Genomic DNA, 18,754 nt, shown 5'->3' on the forward strand with positions numbered 1-18,754 from the left:
TCAGATCAGTATTTGTAGCTGTATGAAATATCTCGTGCTTTTACAAAGAGTCCGCTCTCTCTCTCCCCAGATGTTAAAATAAAAGCTAACTATACCATATGTATATAATAATTTCCCCCAGGGATCAATAAAGTATTCTGATTCTGATTCTGATTCTGATGTGAATCAGCAGCATAAAGTGCAAAGGTCAGAGTCGTGGCTCCTGCAGATGATTCATATTCCTCTTTCTGCCATGCAAATGACTCACAGTTTAAACCACAAAGGGTCAGATTTAATCTTTGTTGCGTTTGTAGTTGCGCTGCCCTGAAGACAAACCGACGATAAATCCGAATCCAGCTGTTGATCTCTGTCTCATTAGTTCAGAGCATCTTTCTCTTCACTTCAAGCGCCCTATGAGCTCTTCTTGTCCTTTTAACCCCTCTCCTTTCTCCCTTCTTTCTTTCTTTATTATAAAAGCGAGTGGTCCTGCCACTATTCAGAGATCGTCATAGCATTCCCCACAAGACCCTCCGCTCTTACTTTCCTGAGCGCACTCAGTCACTGTGGAACAAACACAGTGGGCTTCATCCTCAGATGACTTACTTGCTGCTTTTGTATATAAATGGATTTTCTGAACCATAAAAAAGCAGACGTGACATGCTGAGCTACAAAAGAGAAATAGTCAGACAGTTCAGGGAGGAAATAGAGATGCATTAAGGGAGAGAAAGAAGGAAGATGCTTTGTGTGCTCAAATAATACATTTCTTTCACTTTGTTATTGATATAAAACCTGATGCAATGTATGCCAAATCTGTTTGATGATTCCCTCAAGCAGGTGTGCACTTTCTGTGACTCTAACACAGGTACAAACTGCAACCACTGTGGAAGCGATTGATGTCTTCTTCCTTAATGTTTCATCTGATGCCAGTACCAATAAAAATATTTTTAATTTCACGGCAAAACCACCCTGTCTCAATTATTCCAGCAGCCACGACTGGTTATATAGCAGTGATTTAAACATCCACACTAATCTCCTCATTTCAAAGTGTCTGGATTTCCTCCAGTGGTGGGGCACAGATTTAATAAGACCCTGCACTCTTTTTCCGTTTCATGAGCAAAAGAGAAAAGCAGCTGGATGAGGGTTCGGTGAAATACTATTCTTTGGAAAATTGGATGTGACGAGTATACTTAGGTTAAGGCTGCCTCGTGCTGAGTAGGCGGTGCAACTCAGTCTGACCAAGGTCGTCAAGGTCCTCATCAAGGTCGCGATGTAGGTCGCGATGACAGGTCGCCAGGTCACCAGCCTATGACAGGGCTAACACACTGAGACCGACAGCCAATCACAATCACATTCACACCTAACCAAACAACTTGGACTGTGGGATGAAGCCTTTGGGGGCAAACTCCACATTTGGGGGTGAAGCTGTAGCGTTAGCATAGATAGTAGTAATGTAGACAAACAGCAAATACAACATAAAAAAATGCTTCCATGGATTTTTTACGAGACATAAAAGCTATATTTACCAGAAAACCAGTGGATGATCTAAGTGAAAGAACAAAGGCTTATATAATATAGTGATATCTTCTGATAAAGTAATATCGGGAGGAGCAAGTTGATTTAAAAGCCGCCCGCTCCCAGTTTGGGTTTGGGAGACAGACACTATCTCTGGTTTTCAGATCAGGCTTCAAACTTTCCTCTTTGCTAAAGCATATAGTTAGGGCTGGACCAGGTGACCCTGAATCCTCCCTTAGTTATACTGCAATAGGTGTAGGCTGCTGGGGGATTCTGTGTTTATACACCACCTTGCATTTAATCATTAGATGTATAGCAGCTTCTCTTCTCTCCTGTCTCCCTCCATCACCCCCAGCCGTCGTGGTAGATGGCTGTTGCATATAAAAAAAAAAAACTGAATTCAAACTTAATGCACAGTTAAAAGAACTTCAAAACGTTTTGGGTGCCTCTGCTCCCAAATAGGCACCAGGCAGCGAGACATGGGGCCTGTTCTTCGTACCGCGCTAAGTAAGTTAGCTGGATTAGATTGTTGACGATTTCGCGTGATCCTGGATCGTTCGGTTCCCCGAAGCCCATCCGGGACTTGCTGTCATAGCAACAGAGCCGTAAGCGTAAACCTGCTGGGGAGCAGGTTTACTTTATGTAAACAGGATTAGATCGCAGCCACGCAGGTATGCCCGCGTCATTCATACGAAAGCAACAGCGATATTCCACACCTGTTTCACCATAAATAAATAACATCAATGTAACTAAAGACAATGCAGCACCTGATCCATTTATTGATTTCACACAGGTCATTTCCTAAAAAAGGGAAATGTACTATTAACATTCTATTACATGTATGTGATTATTACAGATTTAATTCATATTTCAGAGTAGCAATTGTAAATTACTTCGTGTAATCAAGATGAGAGACCACGGCTATAAAAGCGAAGGTGGATTTGGGAAGTCTGTCGCAGTCATATCCTGTCCGTATACGCGAGCAACCCATTGCGGAAGGTGCAAGATTGATAAGGAGAGTCCTCAGAATTCAGCGTATATTGCGGGACAGACAGGATCCTTTAGCTCAGCGCGACAGTGTGCTCATAGAGAGATATCGATTTTCCCGTGAGGGTATTATTCACTTAACCAACTTGTTGACGAGGGGGTGCAGGACCACCACCTGTCTTTTTTTGCTCTGCCCTTTTCTTGGTTGCTGTTATAAACAAACAGATTATTCCAGGGTCTCTTTCCAAGAGACTAAAAGCAATATAAGTGATAAATATTACCATTCTGTAGAACATTCTTATATTTCACTTTTACCTGTTCCCATGTTCTAGTGGGTCCTGTCGTGGCTCTAATGTGAAAGAGGATAAAATATAACATATTATAATATAATGTAATATAATATTGGATAATATAGTGTAATATAATAAATCTACCCTACCGCCTACTGGTGTTGGCCAGAGGGGCCGATGGCGCGATATGGCAGCCTGGCTTCTGTCAGTCTGCCCCAGGGCAGCTGTGGCTACAACTGTAGCTGCCTCCACCAGTGTGTGAATGTGAGAGTGACTGAATAGTGGCATTGTAAAGCGCTTTGGGTGCCTTGAAAAGCGCTATATCAATCCACTCCATTATTATTGTTATTATTAAATTACTTACGAGTTTAATTTGTCAGCAACTTCCTGCCAGCCCTCGCTCCTTGCTTTTGCAGCCTTTGCAGTGTTCCCTTGCGTTCTGATTAAACTCTGAAACTCCTGAAATCCCTCACTCAAGAGTTCTTGCTCTGCTGCCGAAAAATACCAAGCCGAGCGCGCTCCTTCGACATTTTTGCCGACCAATCAGAGGGTTGCCGATCAATGTTTCTACTATCGATGCGTAGCCCCTTTTACGACACCCAGTGATGTCACATTACTGCGTCCAGCTGTACTAATCGTCAACAGCAGGTGTGTTCGGGGAACCGGATTAGCGCGCTCACGGTTAGCGCGATGGTTTGGTCTTGGATGTGTCATTTGAGCTTGGATGTAGTAAGCGACGTACGAAGCACAGTGCCATGGTTCCAGAATGATGCTGGAGGGACCTTCAGAGCCAGGTGATAACTGTCTGTGGGTTTATCATAAACGATACATCAATACGCTAAATCTGTTGTTCAATAACCTCATTATGTTAATCTAATGTTGAACATTGGCCATTAATGGCTAATCAGGACCAATCAGAATCAAAGGTACATGACAGAACTGTTGTGCAGTACAGGAAACATACATCGTGTTTTAATGAGGTCCAGTGCTTTGTTACAGGAGTTTACTGCAGTGTGTTTTAGTCTGTTTGTAATTTGCTGCTCGCTTGCAGCTTGTTTGTTTGTACTTCCGCTGCATGCGATTGTGCTGCATGTATGTGCGGTAATTATATGTCCTGTTGTGTGTTTGCATGGGTGATTGGTGTATATGATCTCTGTGCGTGTGTGGGTATGAATGCAGCAGCAGGAAATAGGTCACACCCGGCGATGTTTTCTCTGCTAATATACACGTCTGTGCCAGGAAAGCGATCGATAGCGATTGTGCTGGAAGAACAATCTCGCCTGTTTGCATCTTTCTTCTCTTCATCTGTTTACCTCTCAAACACCTCGGCTCCTTTTGCTTTCCACTTGTTCGTCTATTTCTGCTGTCATTTCTTTTTCTCTGCCTCCATTTTCACTTAAGTTCACTGTTATGTAATAAGAATAACAACAACAACAACAACAACAACAACAACAGAAACAACAACAACAACAACAACAATAATAACAATAATAATAATAATCCATTTGATTCATATCATTTGTTTAAAAAATCTCAGCCTTATAGTATTCCAAAAATATCAACAATGGGAGAAAAGCAGATGAATGAAAACAAAAGACAATAATAAAGAACACAATAGTAAAACATTAGGGCAGTGTTTCCCAAACACTGTGCAGCGGCACATACATGAGCCGTGGAAGATTATCTGGTTCCACCTGATTAGTTTTCTAAGCGATCGGCGTGAGTAACAGTACATTCTCTTCCACTAGAGGGCAGTACAACTTCCTGCTCTAATTAAATTGGTTGTCACCTGCCAATAAAACAAGCAATAGATGAATATTTGAAAAGATAAAGTAGTCAGTCTGACCTGGTCCTGGAGAAAACAGATGAAGGTTCTAGCATGAATAGTGGTCAGAAGAAAGCAGAAACGGTAAACTGGGGACAAACCGAGCTGATTCTGCTCTGTCTGGTGCGTGGTGAAAAATGATCAATATGCTTTTTGTGCCATTTTTGTTTGATGGCGTGCCGTGTGATTTTTCTAATGGGAAATATCTGCCGTGGCTCCAAAAGGTTGGGAAACACTGCATTAGGGCAATATTATAAAAAGCTATAGATAGATGCACATAAACAGGTACATCGCTCGGTCCCCTTCGGGAAATTTCTTGCACTGGAAGTCACCTGACATTTGTATACACCACCTAAATACGATCACATGAACATAAGATAAGCAGACATGAGGGTGAGGAAACCTCGTTCCACAGCATTTGAGTTTAAACTGTGAAATCTGGAACTATAGTTGATTCTCTGACATGAGGGATCTGGGTTCAGAATGAGGAACAACCATTCTGAGATTTAAAGTGGAGCTATACTGTGCAGGGACTTAAAAGTAATCAATAAAATCATGAATGGGAAGCCAGGCAAACACCAAATCACATGCCTTTGGCCTGTGGGAGAAAGACACTTGCACAAAAAGGCCCCGGACAGAAGGTGGATTTGAACCGAGGACCTTTTTGCTGTGAGGCAATAACCGCTGTGCAACCCTGCTGTTATTTATAGGTAAAAGTGTCAGTTCCAGTGACAGACAGTGATGCCTTTGAATGTCTCTGTCTCAATAACACAAACGTTTTCACTTTTGAGTGGCATTAAAGTCCAAAAATCTCCCAGTTCTCACATTTCAGAAGCTTGAACCTGAAAATGTTTTAATTTATTCTTGATGGATTACTTGTATAATTAATTCATTGCTGGGGCTATTTTAGGCCTGAATAAGCATCTGTTTCAGAAAAATAGATTTCATGTGTATTAGTCAATTTGTAATTTTCAGTTTTTTTGTCTTTGTGCCGATGGGTTAATATATTTATATTTTACGTGTCATCTAAATTATTGATGTTTGTTTTTGTTGGAGAGCAGATCAGCGCTCTGTGCTGGGCGGCCTGAGGCTCATTCAAAGTCATAAATCTGTCTGGATGAGTGTGGAATACACCAGGCACAGACACACGCACACACAGGTAGGTACAGCCAACTTCCACATTTATTCAAGTGTTTGTTGTTTTGACAGCTGACTCAGTCACACAGTCTGACAGCTCACGAGCCCAGCTGATCTCTCTCCTGGCCGCTCCTCCTCGTCTCACTATAAACACAGCGGAGGGAGACCATCATCAGTCCATAAACAACATCAGCTGTTCTTACCGGCCTCGCAGCGCCGCCCTGATGAGCCTTCCGCTCCACTCCTCCCCTGCAGCTGCGCCCGGGGCCACGCCTCCGCCACAATGAGTTATATGCAGTGTTGGGGAGGCTTCCACATGTTAAACAGAAAGAAATCCAAGGACAAACTCCGTCCTCACTGGAGGCAAACATAAAGAAGTAAAGAAGCTGCTGTCCGAGGCTTGACCTCTCAGTGTGCCTGTCCTGATTTATTTACTTAGCATACACTTTCTTCCAGCTCCCCAAGCATTACTGATTGTGGAAGAAATGTGTCTATATTATTAAAAAGTGACACCAGATTCTTGATTTAGTACTTACTTTATTCCACTGTACTTTTCCCAATTACGCCACACTTTTTTTTAGTAGAATCTACATCACAGGTTGTGGTTATGAAACTATATTTTTACTTATAAATTTCCACCTCAAACTGTGATTTTCTTCCCTCCCCCTATGAAACTCCCACCTTTCTCCTTGCACTAATAAAATTAACTTCACACAACAACAGATTCGGGTTCCTCCCAGAATGTTTTAGCATGGATGGCTGCAATGAAAAAGATAAATAAAGCTCTTATCTGATGCCGTTTAAATGTGTCACCAGCACGCGCTCATCGTCAGACGGCACAGACCCAGCGCCTCGTCTCTGCAGCATTCAAGCAACGTGGAGCCTTCAGAAAACTCCCTGATTGCTGAAAGATGAAGGTTTGCACCTGTGTCGCCTCCAGCGACCTTAATATAATCGAACCCAGCGACCAGCTGTAATGAAGCTGTCAAACATACTGTACCTTGTTTAATTATTTAAAAGCTGGATGCAGGCTGTGCGATTATAGAGCTCTATATGGGAGCTGTGGAGCCATGACCTTTAAAGTATTAATGAAGCTGCAGTGCAATTAAAGGTTGATATTCGACATGGTCTGGCAGTCAAACCATGGTCAACTTTTTCCTGTGTGTAATCCGGGAATCTTGAATGACAGAATGATCAGGATTCATTTGATCAGGAACACACAACGGGGTGTAAATGGCACGCGGGGTGCAATGGTAGTTCAACAGACTTGAATTTGATGAGTACTTGCACTACTTTCCTGCTAGCATAAATGGACCGACACACACTAAAAGTTATTCACGTTAGTTGTTTTTCTCCAAAACAAAACATTAGACTTCAAGTTTGGAACATTGTGGTTTATGGATATGGAGGCACCGTCCATCCCTCAACCTTTTCTCATCCCTGCCACAGTTTCCAAGTTAGTAGTTCTACTCCAGCATCTAGCTAGCTCTACTAAGCAGGAGTAACTTTATTTCAATTGGCAGATAATTTCAAATATACCTTTTCAAAAAGGAAATATACAAATTGTTGTGTGCGGTTTGGATCGAAGCTAAGGTGCAGTTGCTGTATTTCCCGGGAAGAAGAAGAAGAAAAAATAACATCAGATATTGGATCTATACATGACATCTTGTAATAAAAATTGAAGTGCACTATACAGTTTAGCACAGACAGTTTGGAGTACTGTGGTGAAGTTTACAGTAATGCACTATGTTGGACTGATGCAGAGCAGGCTGTGGTGTTCATGGGTAACTGAAGTTTTGTTCATTTACATCTGAAAAAAAGCAGCAGCTTGTGCTCAGCTGATCACATCACAGCCTGCACTAAAGTAGTGCTATCCATGTGCCATTCTACCACACGGTGATCACCACTGAATGTGGAAATATCAGCTGGGTTTGTGTGCCTCTCGCCTCCTCACCGCAGCGATGTTCACGATTTACCGTACCTCATCGTTGACAAGTTAGCGAGTCTTCAGTGATGCTGAAAAATCTCACCGCACCTCTCTCTCTCCTCATCAGGTCTTTTCAGCGAGTCTCTGAAAAAAAAGAAGTACGAGACATTGTGTTGCTTCCAAGTTTCTCTCTGAGTGATTCTTTTCTATCCGTTCTGGAAATGCTCTGATGCCCTCGTCTAACCATCACAGTTTAGTCCTTGTCAAAGTCTCTCAAATCCGTCACGCTGCTTGCGATACATGTGCTGACTGTTCTCTTGCTGCTTGACGTGTCCCACCCTGAGAAAGGGACCGCTGTGGCTAATAGTGATATTACAGGCAAATGTGACCACCGGTAACATGAGCCCTGTTCGTTTGGTGTGTGATTGTTTGTCTCAAACTGTTTTTTCCTTTTACAGTTTGGCCCACAGAAGAATTGAGCTGAGTTTGGGATGAACAAGAGACTGTGGGTGGGAGGAAAAACAAAATCTGTTTCCTGTCTTGGATGCACTGTAATGAGAGCACAATGTCCTGTACACAACTACAGCTCTCTGAGCTGCTGGCACGGCAACAATAAACACTCACAACCCATAAATAACACTCCTGCTAAATACTGTACTTGACAACTGCACATTACCTAAAATACTGTAACGTAACTCATATTATGAGTCATTCTGAATTACATCTGCAGAAAGAATCCAGATCAGTTCATTCTGTTTAAATATCTACATCAACACTTTTAAAGAGCTCGTGTCCGGTTGTTTAAGGTAAAATCAAATCGTGATGATCTTTATTTATATTTGCTGCTCATACAGTATTCATAAGTTCCATATAAATTATGTGAGAGTACGTAAAAGAGCAGAAATAAGATTCATTTTAAAAGAGCAGGTGTAAAAATATGGAGCTTAGAAACTATTTTTCCCATCATGAGCCTGCGTGGCCTGGCATAGATAAATATTATGTTTGCTAATGTCTAAGAAATTGGACATACTGCGCTACTTAACTGCAGGCGTTTTTAGACTGAAAGTGTCATTAAAGGTTGTACAGAGCGATTTGATAAACACGCCGAGTTACAAATCGAGGCTCATGAGGTCACTGCCCGACTTTTCTGTTAACATGCTGGTTTTTTTACATCTGGTGAAAAATGTCGGCGATACAGTCTCACTTCTGCGTCCTCTGTTCTACTCAATTAATCAGCAGCGTCACTAAATAGACTCTCCACCATCTCTGGCCCCAAATTGCTTCCAAGATGAACAGCTAAAAGCAACACTTTGAAATTACTTTTAAAATTAACTACCAAAGTCAGCAACTCCAAATTGGCTGCAGAATTATCAATTAACAGCAGCAGACCTAAATAGCTTTGGAAATGAACGCTGCAAAGTAGCAGCCATAAATTATAATGAACAGATTATTTTTGCCTCCGATGTGCTGTGCTGCTTATTGACTTTGGTGGGAAAGAAAGTGAGCATCACGAGCATTTAGTCCGCTCTGAGAAAGAGGTCACGCTTTTCTCTGGCAGCAAAAGATTCGCCGTGTTTTGCTGTGGTCACATTATTTTTGTCGGGTCCTTTAACTCCTCGTGCTGAACATCCTGCGAGGCACTGCTTCGCCCTCAGTGTGGCCTGTGGGTTTCTGGAGGGAGGCTTTAGTCCAATGAAGTGGAAAAATTCTGCATTTTTGCTCCACAAACAACAGATGTCTACTCTCACATATGCGTCTTTGCAAAATAACAAGCGTGTAAAAATGAAGTTGCGTGTTTGGTCCAACAAAGTGTTGGTTAATAGGCTTGTGTAAGAAAAGAGGAATGAAACTAAAGACAGAAGGATATGCAAAAACGAAGCTGAGCTTTCTGTGATGGTTTCATGTTGTGGGCACCAAAATAAAACCTCTGGGCAGGATACTATCCACAATCAGTCTGTGCTTATAAAGGCATTGCTTAAGAGTTTTACGTTTCTTCATGCTTCCAAAATGACCGTAGGCTAAAGCTGATCTTAGACCGCAGGCCTTCTGGGTCCTGGTGCCAGATTTCCTGCTTGTAATCCAATTTGATGAATGCGTGCAGCTTTCTAAAATGAGTTAAGGATGTTGTTTTAATAGAAATCACACAGAAGAATGAGTCGTTTGAGGGAGAACAATGACATTGAATTTGGTGACCGTGCATAACTGCCAACTTAACTCCGCCCACCTTCAGCCTGAGTAGACGTACAGTCAGCCAGAATGACTTAAAGCAGTCACGTGACTCTGCGGGTCGTTGCTGTAACTTGTTAGCTCCCACAGTTGGTTGGAAATTGAAAAAATAAATAAATAAATGGAAGACATTTTGCTCCTGAACTAATGAACTGCTCCCAGAACAAATGGTGAGGGTGTCTGAGCTGCAAATACACTCGTGCTTTATTCAAATGATAAATATAAGAAAAGTTATTATGTTATTGTATTGCTTTTATCTAAAGTGGACGTGGAAAAGGTCATCTATGCTTTTGGACTATTGTTCCCTCTAAGTCCGTCTCTAAAGCTCCACCGCCAGACTTTTACCAGATTCAGAGAGCAGACCACATCCATCCCTGCTGGACTTCACTGGCACCCTGTGATTCACAGCACAGTCACATTCATTACCTACATACCAGTTTTTATTTTCCCCTCAGATTTTTTTGTATAGCACAGAAATAACAATCTTGTGAAAATTTCTCAGTGTTTAATTGCAAAATAAAAATGATCGAGGCCTCTAACATGTTCTCAGCGATATGAGCTCCTGTTGCTGTGATACTTTTTTAAAATAGTTTCATCATAAGAACACAAAAACAAAAGCATTCATTGGCTCCACCTGCTAAATCATCCTAATTAGGGAGCAGCTGGACAACTGGAATTCTGGGTGCGTGTCTGTGTTCACATTCATCTCCGTTTATATTTTGTGTGTTCTGATTTGGCATCTCTTCAGTAGCTTGGTTATAATCTTGAAAGTGTTTGGAAACAAAAGCAGGACAGCATGCTAAGGATCCAGGAGAGCGCCCATCTGTTCACGAATGCTTTTTGTGTGTTTGGTTGAGCAAAATGCCAAATAGGAGGTATTCATTAAGCTATGGGTGTGTGTTATCAGGACAACTTCAGAGAGAAATATATTGTTAATAATAATAATCTTTATGTGTCGTCCTGAAGAAGAGAAGAAGGAACCGAGCTATGAACTCAGATGTTGAGGCAATGCTGTGACTGAGTGCTTAGAACAAGAAAGACAGCAGAACAGAACATATATATGTACATATACGTATATATGTTCTGTATATGTATGTTTCAAAGCAACTGTTTTAGCAGGAATATTTCAAAGTCTCACACCAAACAGTCTTAACATTTGTTTGCTCTGAAATGCATTTATAGCACACACTCACAGCTCAATCGACTCATTTTGCCATCCAAACACATTCTGAAACAACAAGAGATCCACTTAAAGGAAAAAATGGTAAATGGCCTGTATTTATATAGCGCTTTACTAGTCCCTAAGGACCCCAAAGCGCTTTACATATCCAGTCATCCACCCATTCACACACTGGTGATGGCAGCTACATTGTAGCCACAGCCACCCTGGGGCGCACTGACAGAGGCGAGGCTGCCGGACACTGGCGCCACCGGGCCCTCTGTATAATGAACTGCTTACTCACCAAATCAGAAACATCTACAGACACGTGGTTTTATGTATGTTTTTCTGCTTAAATTGAGTAAAATTAGTTTGTTTTGTTTTACAGGACGTTTTACGTTTACGCTGCTTTCTACACGCTGAACAACCTTACAGAAACAGCAGATTCAGATAGATATGATTGAAATGGTTGTTCTTGCCAGTAAAAAAAAAAGAAAAACAAATTAATTTATTCTACTATTCTACAATTGATTGTTTTTTGTTTAATTTCAGATTTGATTTGCAGGTAAATCAGGAAAAACGTGTCGTTTCAACGTGTTCTTGCACAAGGAAGCAAGAGTACAGTGAGCATGCTTGCATGCTTCCAGCTGTGACAAGCCCACAAAAACATCATAACAGTGTCGGGATGATTCAGTCACACCGCCATACCACAAAACAGAATCTTGTTGTTTGAGCAACAGACTTTTTCAAATAAAGTTATAAATTTGCAGAGTCTCGCTGACGGATCATTCCAGCGATGAAGGAGTAGACTGAGGGATTAAGCAAGCACACCTCGGTACACCTCACCCTTCACCCACTGAGCACCCTAAAAGGGAAGATGCGGTTACAAATGTAACAGGCCCTCTGTACAGCCTGTGCGCAATAGATTTTAAAATCTTCACTACATTTTTGAGGATTATATTTATTTATTTCTTATTTGTACTTCTTGGTGAAGGAAATTGCCGTCCCGGGTTTCCTCCGTGGCGTGAGCGATAAGCAGAGTTTTGTCCTTTCCTTCTAAGATTCCTAATTATTTAAAGTAACACTCAGGTATGCCATTCAGCGTGTTAGTACGAGCTCGGGAGCAGCTTGGGAGAACAAGAAAACAGAGACTGCTTTAGGTTGCCCTCCCAATCGACTCAAAGGTTTATTTGATACACAGCAGTTTATATAGAGGAAAAAAAGGTTCGTGTGTCAGCAAGTTCTCAGTTCAAACCAGTACAGACCAAATAAGGAAACGTCTTCCTGCCTTGTGAGCAAAGAAGTATCCTGTGTGTAGTTTATCAGTTCAGCTACAATTTATGATCATCCCAGCAAAATACACAGAATACAGAGTTCTTTCATTAGTGAATTCTGAAACAAACCACCTGGCCTTTAACGAGCCTTTTTCTAAGAGATAAGGAAGGGAGGATGGGAGTAAGGAAGTGGTCTCGTCTCTGTGGTGTTTTCGACCTTGGGGTACCAGCCTGTGAGTCTTACACCTTAATTCTTGGGTCACAGAGAAAGAGAAAAACAACTAGTAGATGGACCTTATTGAGTAACAGTTTTCCTGTATAAAACAATCTTCTGTAAATGCTACTATGGTATCAAAATATCATAACAGTTCTCCCCTTTTATCATGAAATGATAACATAGTATAAAGACAGAATGTAATAACATAATATAAAGACAAATCATAACTGTAACTGGTCCTTCGAGCAAGCTTAATATCAAAATTTTAAAAATAAGAAAAGAAAAAGAAGAAAACGTCATTCTCTTCTTGGACAATCGAGTAATTCACAATCTAATGCTCAATACATACATCAGGATCATCATCGATGACATCTGACACATAATCTGGGTCAATTTGTGCCAATTGCAAATACATTGAAGTAGCTGTACTAGTAGCTATACGGGTTATCATTGAACGTACACAGGGTACCACACAACAGACAATAATCATCAAAAACATGCTGCAACGGTTACAAAGGCTACAATTAGTTCCTTCCATCTCCCAAACGTGTCCTGTAGCCACTTATGTAGCCACTGACCGTGACCTGTATTGGCAATTAGTTCTATCTGCAATGCTTCAAGTTTATTCATAGCTTGTGTGAATGAACCGTTAGGAGCGGTATTATTGGGAATGAAAGTACAGCATACATCAACGGTTACTAGACCACAGGTACCGGTCCAATTAACAGGTAAAGCTAATCTAAGGGTATTATTGCACATCCAATAAGCATGTGGGATTGCTCTAGTTAGGCGCGTGACCATGTGTGATTTAACTAACTCCCCCCAGTCAGTGTCATTTAAGACACCCTCTGGGGGAACAATGATCGAGTCTCTGCTCGAACTTGAACTGTGTGTGTGTTCCTCCAGATATGATACAACTTCAGCCACAGAGACAGCTAGCCATGTCTCATTACAGCGTGCACCTGGGGAGTCAGAGAAGAATGTATAGTTATCCTTTGTATAATCTATGTGTGTGTCTGGGCCAGTTAACTTTAGTCTGCGCAGACATATCATACTAGTATTAAAATGGAGAGGGATCTGTCCTAAGGGCAGTGAGGGCTTTAACCTATTCTTAGGGCGTTTCATTGGGGCGCAGGTCCCTGCGGTGTCATCAGATAACTTCAATAATTCGCCTAATGGAGTCTCAGGGTTAGTTGGTGTGTGTGTGTGTCTAAGTAGGCAGTCGAGAGGGCTCAGAGTCAACTGTAAAGCGTCTTTAAGGAGAGCATTATCTCCGCCGATTTCCTCTAGTCCCTCAGCGAGGGGGAAACCGGATATGGGGTATCCTACTATTACCTGTTCTGGATTAGCCTTTGAACAGACATAACAGTTACTGTTTCCTAAATCACGAGCGGCTGTTCTGGCATTTTCATACCAGGCGTTAGCTCCTGTTCTAGAGGGTGCATAAAATGGTTCATTAGTGGCGTCTATGTTGCTATTTACTGATTTTAGGGAACGTGAGGAGTGCATTAAGTAGGTGTCTTGCAAAATAGAGCATGAGGTATAGTCAGCAAAATATGACCTGCAGAAATGTGAACATGGTTGCAGTTTACAATACAAAATAGCAAAGAGAAATCCTAAGGTTAATGCGATAGATATGATAAATAACCTAAATATATAAGAAAAACAGTTCTTCAGTCGTCTTCTGGCCTGGTCCCAGGTTCGAGAGACACAGAATAAGCGTCGTATGATGACAATGGGCATTTCATTTTCTCCATTATCAGGATGGAATGAGTCTGGCTTTATCAGGTTAGACATCATGTGGTACTTTTGGCTTTCTGTTCCTGCTGGATGTTTGAGTACCTTGTTGTTGTTCTTTCAGACGTTGTGTGTTAATCAGTGATTGCGTGTGTGTATGTAACTTTTGGATCCGGGCGCTGGCTCGCCTGAGATGTCATCTACCCGTGTGTGTTTATTTGCTCTAGTTCCGGGCGCTGGCTCGCCGGAGATGTCGTCTGCTTGATCCGACGCCTGAGATGGTCCGATTGGGCTGGTCTTAACCCTGCTGGCATGAATCCACTGAGGTTGTCCGTCCGTAAGGATGCTGGTTCTTCGTCACTGCCAGTACAGTCTGGGGCTGGAACACGCGCGGCCTCCCAGAGTGTCCTTGGTTTTAGTGGCTTCTCCAACATGCGTCTCCTTGTCTCCACTGGTGGAACTGTGGAGGGGAAAGGCTGAGAGAGACAAACTTTCTGATAGTTATTATTCAGTTTTTCTACCAGGTTGTGAACATCAGTGGACAATGCAATATACATCACCTTCTACTAGCGGTGCCCCTCTGGAAGCTGACCATGGTGTTGGAAATAGTCTTATTTCAAATGGAAATAATTTGGTTACTGTAGATTGAGTCATTCTAATCTCACACAGGACTTGAGGAAGTAATTTGACCCAGGTCATTAAAGTTTTAGCACACTTTTGAATTACTTCTAATGTGAATGAAGATCCTCTATCACTGTTAATCTGGTGAGGTATTCCGAATCTGGGTATTATTTCATTGCTCAACTTTTGACAGACTACTTCTGCAGTTTCTTTTGAGGTTGGATAAGCTTCTACTCATTTACTAAATTGATCCACTATTACCAGTAAGTACTTGATGCTTCCTTGCGCTGGCATATGTGTAAAATCAATTTGTAATGTATGAAATGGAAAATCTGGTTGTGGTAAATGCTGATGTTTCGCTTTTGATTTTCCTACATTAGTTCGTGCACATGTTAAACAGGTTGCTAATATGCTTTTTACTGCATGTGATGTTTTCTCAATTACAAATCTTAATTTTATTGCCCCTATTACCCCTCTTTGTCCGACATGACTCACACAGTGAAAATGTCGGGCAAGGACTGGCATCAGGGAATATGGGAGGGCAATCAAACCCTTAAGATTTTGTATAAGCCATCTCTGTCATCTAAGGTACAGTCATTATTCTCACAATAGGTGTAATCACATGCAGAGGCTTGCTCTTGTATGAATTTTAAATCAACATTTGTTCCTAAATAGTCTGGGAGTTTAACAAGTGACAGCTGTAGGGGCACAGATAATACTTCCTGCGGAGGTGGGAGCTGTGATGCAGCTGCAGCCTTGGCTGTCACGTCTGCTAAGGCATTACCTGTTGCTTCGTCTGTGTCAGCTGTACTGTGTCCTTTCGTTTTTACAACTGCAACGGCCGATGGTAGCTGTATAGCCTGAAAAAGTCTTTGCACAAAATCATAATTTAGCAATTTATTTTCCATCAGCAGATCTAAATCCTCTTTGTCTCCACAATGTGCCAAAGTCATGCACAACGCCAAATGCATAGCGGCTGTCTGTGTAAATCGTCACATGCTTATCCAAATGTAGCTCACAGGCGCGTATTAAAGCCATGAGCTCTGCTTTTTTTTTGTGCTGAGTGAAATGGTAATGAGTGAGCCTCTAGTATGATGTCAGGCACTGTTACCACTGAATAGCCACAAAGAAATGAGTTGTCATTCGGCCTTGAACAGGACCCGTCCACATAAACCGTGGCTGAGTCTGGGATAGGTGTTTGCTCTAAATCTGGACGTGGTGCTGTGGATTCCTGTATACGTGTCATGCAGTCATGAACGTCAAGCCTGTCTGAGCCATCCTGTCGGTCAGAAGAACACAGCATAGGATCAATAAATGTGCTGGCGAATTGGGTGTGCTGCTCGCTTTTATAGTGAGATTTGCATGTGTTGTGTAGTTATGTTTGCTACAATGGTCGTGACCTGGTGATTGGTGTGTAGAATAGTGTCATGTGAGAGTGTGAGCTTCTCGCAGTCCCTTATCATGATAGAGCAAGCTGCTACTGCCCTCAGGCAGGCCGGCATTCCTGAACAATTCAGGCAGCACCTTTGAGTGGCGGAGGTCAGCACTCCCTGTAATGCATTGAAAGAGGCAGTCATTTCTGTGGACCACAGTATTCGAGGAGGCTTGTCTTTTTTTTACAACAGTCACGCAGAATGTGGTCATGAAAAGAACAGTCTGGTATCCACTGTCTGCAATAGTTCACCATGCCCAGGAAGGACAACATTTCCTTCTGTGTAGTGGGACGAGGGACAGAGGTCACAGCTTTGACCCTGTCTGCAGTCATGGAACGTTTTCCGTGAGACAGTGTGAATCCCAAATATTGAACAGAAGTCTGACAGTACTGCATTTTCTTTGCTGATGCTTTGTGGCCAGTCTTTTGGAGGTGCTGGAGAAGCATGTGTGTAGCAGTTTGACATAGTTTTTCACTCGGAGCACAGAGGAGGAGGTCATCCACATGTGGATCAGGGTGCAGCCCTGGAGGAGTGAAGCACCATTGAGAAAGCAGCAGAGCTGTCTATCATGCCTTGGGGCAAACGAGTCCAAGTGTACTGCTTATTTCTATGTGTGAATGCAAATAACGGCTGTGTGTCACAGGTACTGAGAAAAAGGAGCGGAGCATAAATCCACCACGGTGAAATGTGTATGCAATGCATGTCAATATGCTGTGAACATCTGAAACGAGAGGTGGCAGAGGAATGTTGACTGCATTAATTTGCCTTAAGTCTTGTATGAAACGCCATACGCCAGGTTTGTTAGGCTTTGGCACAGGATTGACAGGAGCGTGGGCTTTATTACCCCTGTAGTCAATAAATCTCCTATCATGACATCTAGGGCTGCGGCTTTTTCGGCAGAAATGGGATGTTGCTTGACATATACTGGCTTGTTGTGTTTTAATAGGTGTACGTGATAAAGTGTACAGTCAATAAATCCTATATCATTCTCACTTTTTGACCACAATGTCATATTCTGGTATTCAGCTGGCAACATAAGTGCAGAAATAGTACAGTCGATAGGGTAGGTTAGATCTATGTGACGACATGGTGTAGTTATATCATAACCTATGTCTGAGTTATGTGACAAAATCACTGTTTGACCTTCACTTGTGTGAGCAGTTATCATGTTGTTGAAAAGTGTGAGAGAAACAAAAGTGTGGCTCCCAGTCATGGGATTACCTGTTAGTGGCGTCTGTACACGTTTTTTTGGCACAGTGTGTGACATAGAGTACCGGACAAAAAGGATGTTGAGTTCATTCTCTGCTGAGGGTCCAGCTGACACAGAGGATGTTCCTTCTCCATCATGTCGGTACATAGGGCAGAGAAAACATAAGCTGTTATCAGTGTCAGCAAACATTTCACACTTTGTGTTAAATTAAATACACAAATTCATTTTTGCTCTGGGTGTCTGCGGCTGCTGGAAAACTGAGCTAAATTTGCACCTCTAGCTTGTCCAACAGTGCATAAAGCGTTTTATGAATACTAGGATAGATTCATCAGGCTTCTGTTTACACATAGTTACTGCATTTAAGTCAATTTTGTCTCTGGACATTGTTAGCAGGAATTTCTTTAGATTCTTAAAGAAATTGGTGATTTTGTCATTATTTACCCACAAAAACTCTGCAGTTGTGGATGCTTTATCATGCTTTGGGTCTGTTTGTTTACTACCGCGAGTGTTGGCGTAAGGACCTTTGTCATTCCGGCTTTGTTTTTCCTTTTTTCCTTTTAGATAAGTCTTTATTAAAGTTCGGGTAACAGGTATTTCTTTAGCTACCTCTAAACCTCTAGCTACGATATCGTGGCGTTTCATGTGGGTGTCTATTGTGGACACTGCCTGATGCAAAAGTTTTTCTTCATAGACGTCTAAATGGTTTTTCATAAGTTCCTCACATTCTTCTTTCAAAAGTTTTTCTCTCTTTCTATGTTCTGCTAATTCTTCCTCGCGGCGTATATATTGTTTTTCCTGATCCTGTTTAAAGAGATGGCTAAGATCCGTTGCATATGATTCAGGTTTTTTTCGTCGCTTTCTTTTGAGCTGGTTGGATCAGAATGCTGACATTGTTTGCGTGCAGCTGCTGCAGCAACTATTAATTCGGTCTCATCTTCGTAAGGCGGCGGGGCTGTGGGCTGAATGGCTGAGCATGCAAGACTAGCTTTTCCCGCAGTAGATTTATTTTCTTTGCTAGAGCCTGCACTAGTTTTATTTGATGTTAAAGCATCTACACCTGGTTCCGGTCCCTTTTTCCATAGCGGTAACATTTGATGCATCACGTCGCGGCATTCTATCATATTTTCTACAGGACTTTTTAAGCAGACTACTTTTCTTATCACAAATGATATTCAACATTTCTACGGACCTGTTTTCTGGCGATAATCGTTCGGGATAAG

At 41.9% G+C, this 18,754-nt stretch overlaps 1 protein-coding gene across 1 annotated transcript in view; it reads left to right on the top strand.

The window, feature by feature from the left end:
- The window catches only part of LOC308400768 (leucine-rich repeat and fibronectin type III domain-containing protein 1-like protein), a 437,364-nt gene that overhangs the window by 185,711 nt on the left and 232,899 nt on the right, over positions 1-18,754 (top strand). The window contains exon 4 of the mRNA XM_080888721.1: positions 5,655-5,752. The gene's annotated coding sequence lies outside the window, so the exon portion shown is untranslated. The remainder of the gene's footprint in view (positions 1-5,654; positions 5,753-18,754) is intronic.

The sequence above is a fragment of the Rhamphochromis sp. 'chilingali' genome (genome assembly GCF_963969265.1).
Source record: "Rhamphochromis sp. 'chilingali' genome assembly, chromosome: 8".
NCBI lineage: Eukaryota > Metazoa > Chordata > Actinopteri > Cichliformes > Cichlidae > Rhamphochromis > Rhamphochromis sp. 'chilingali'.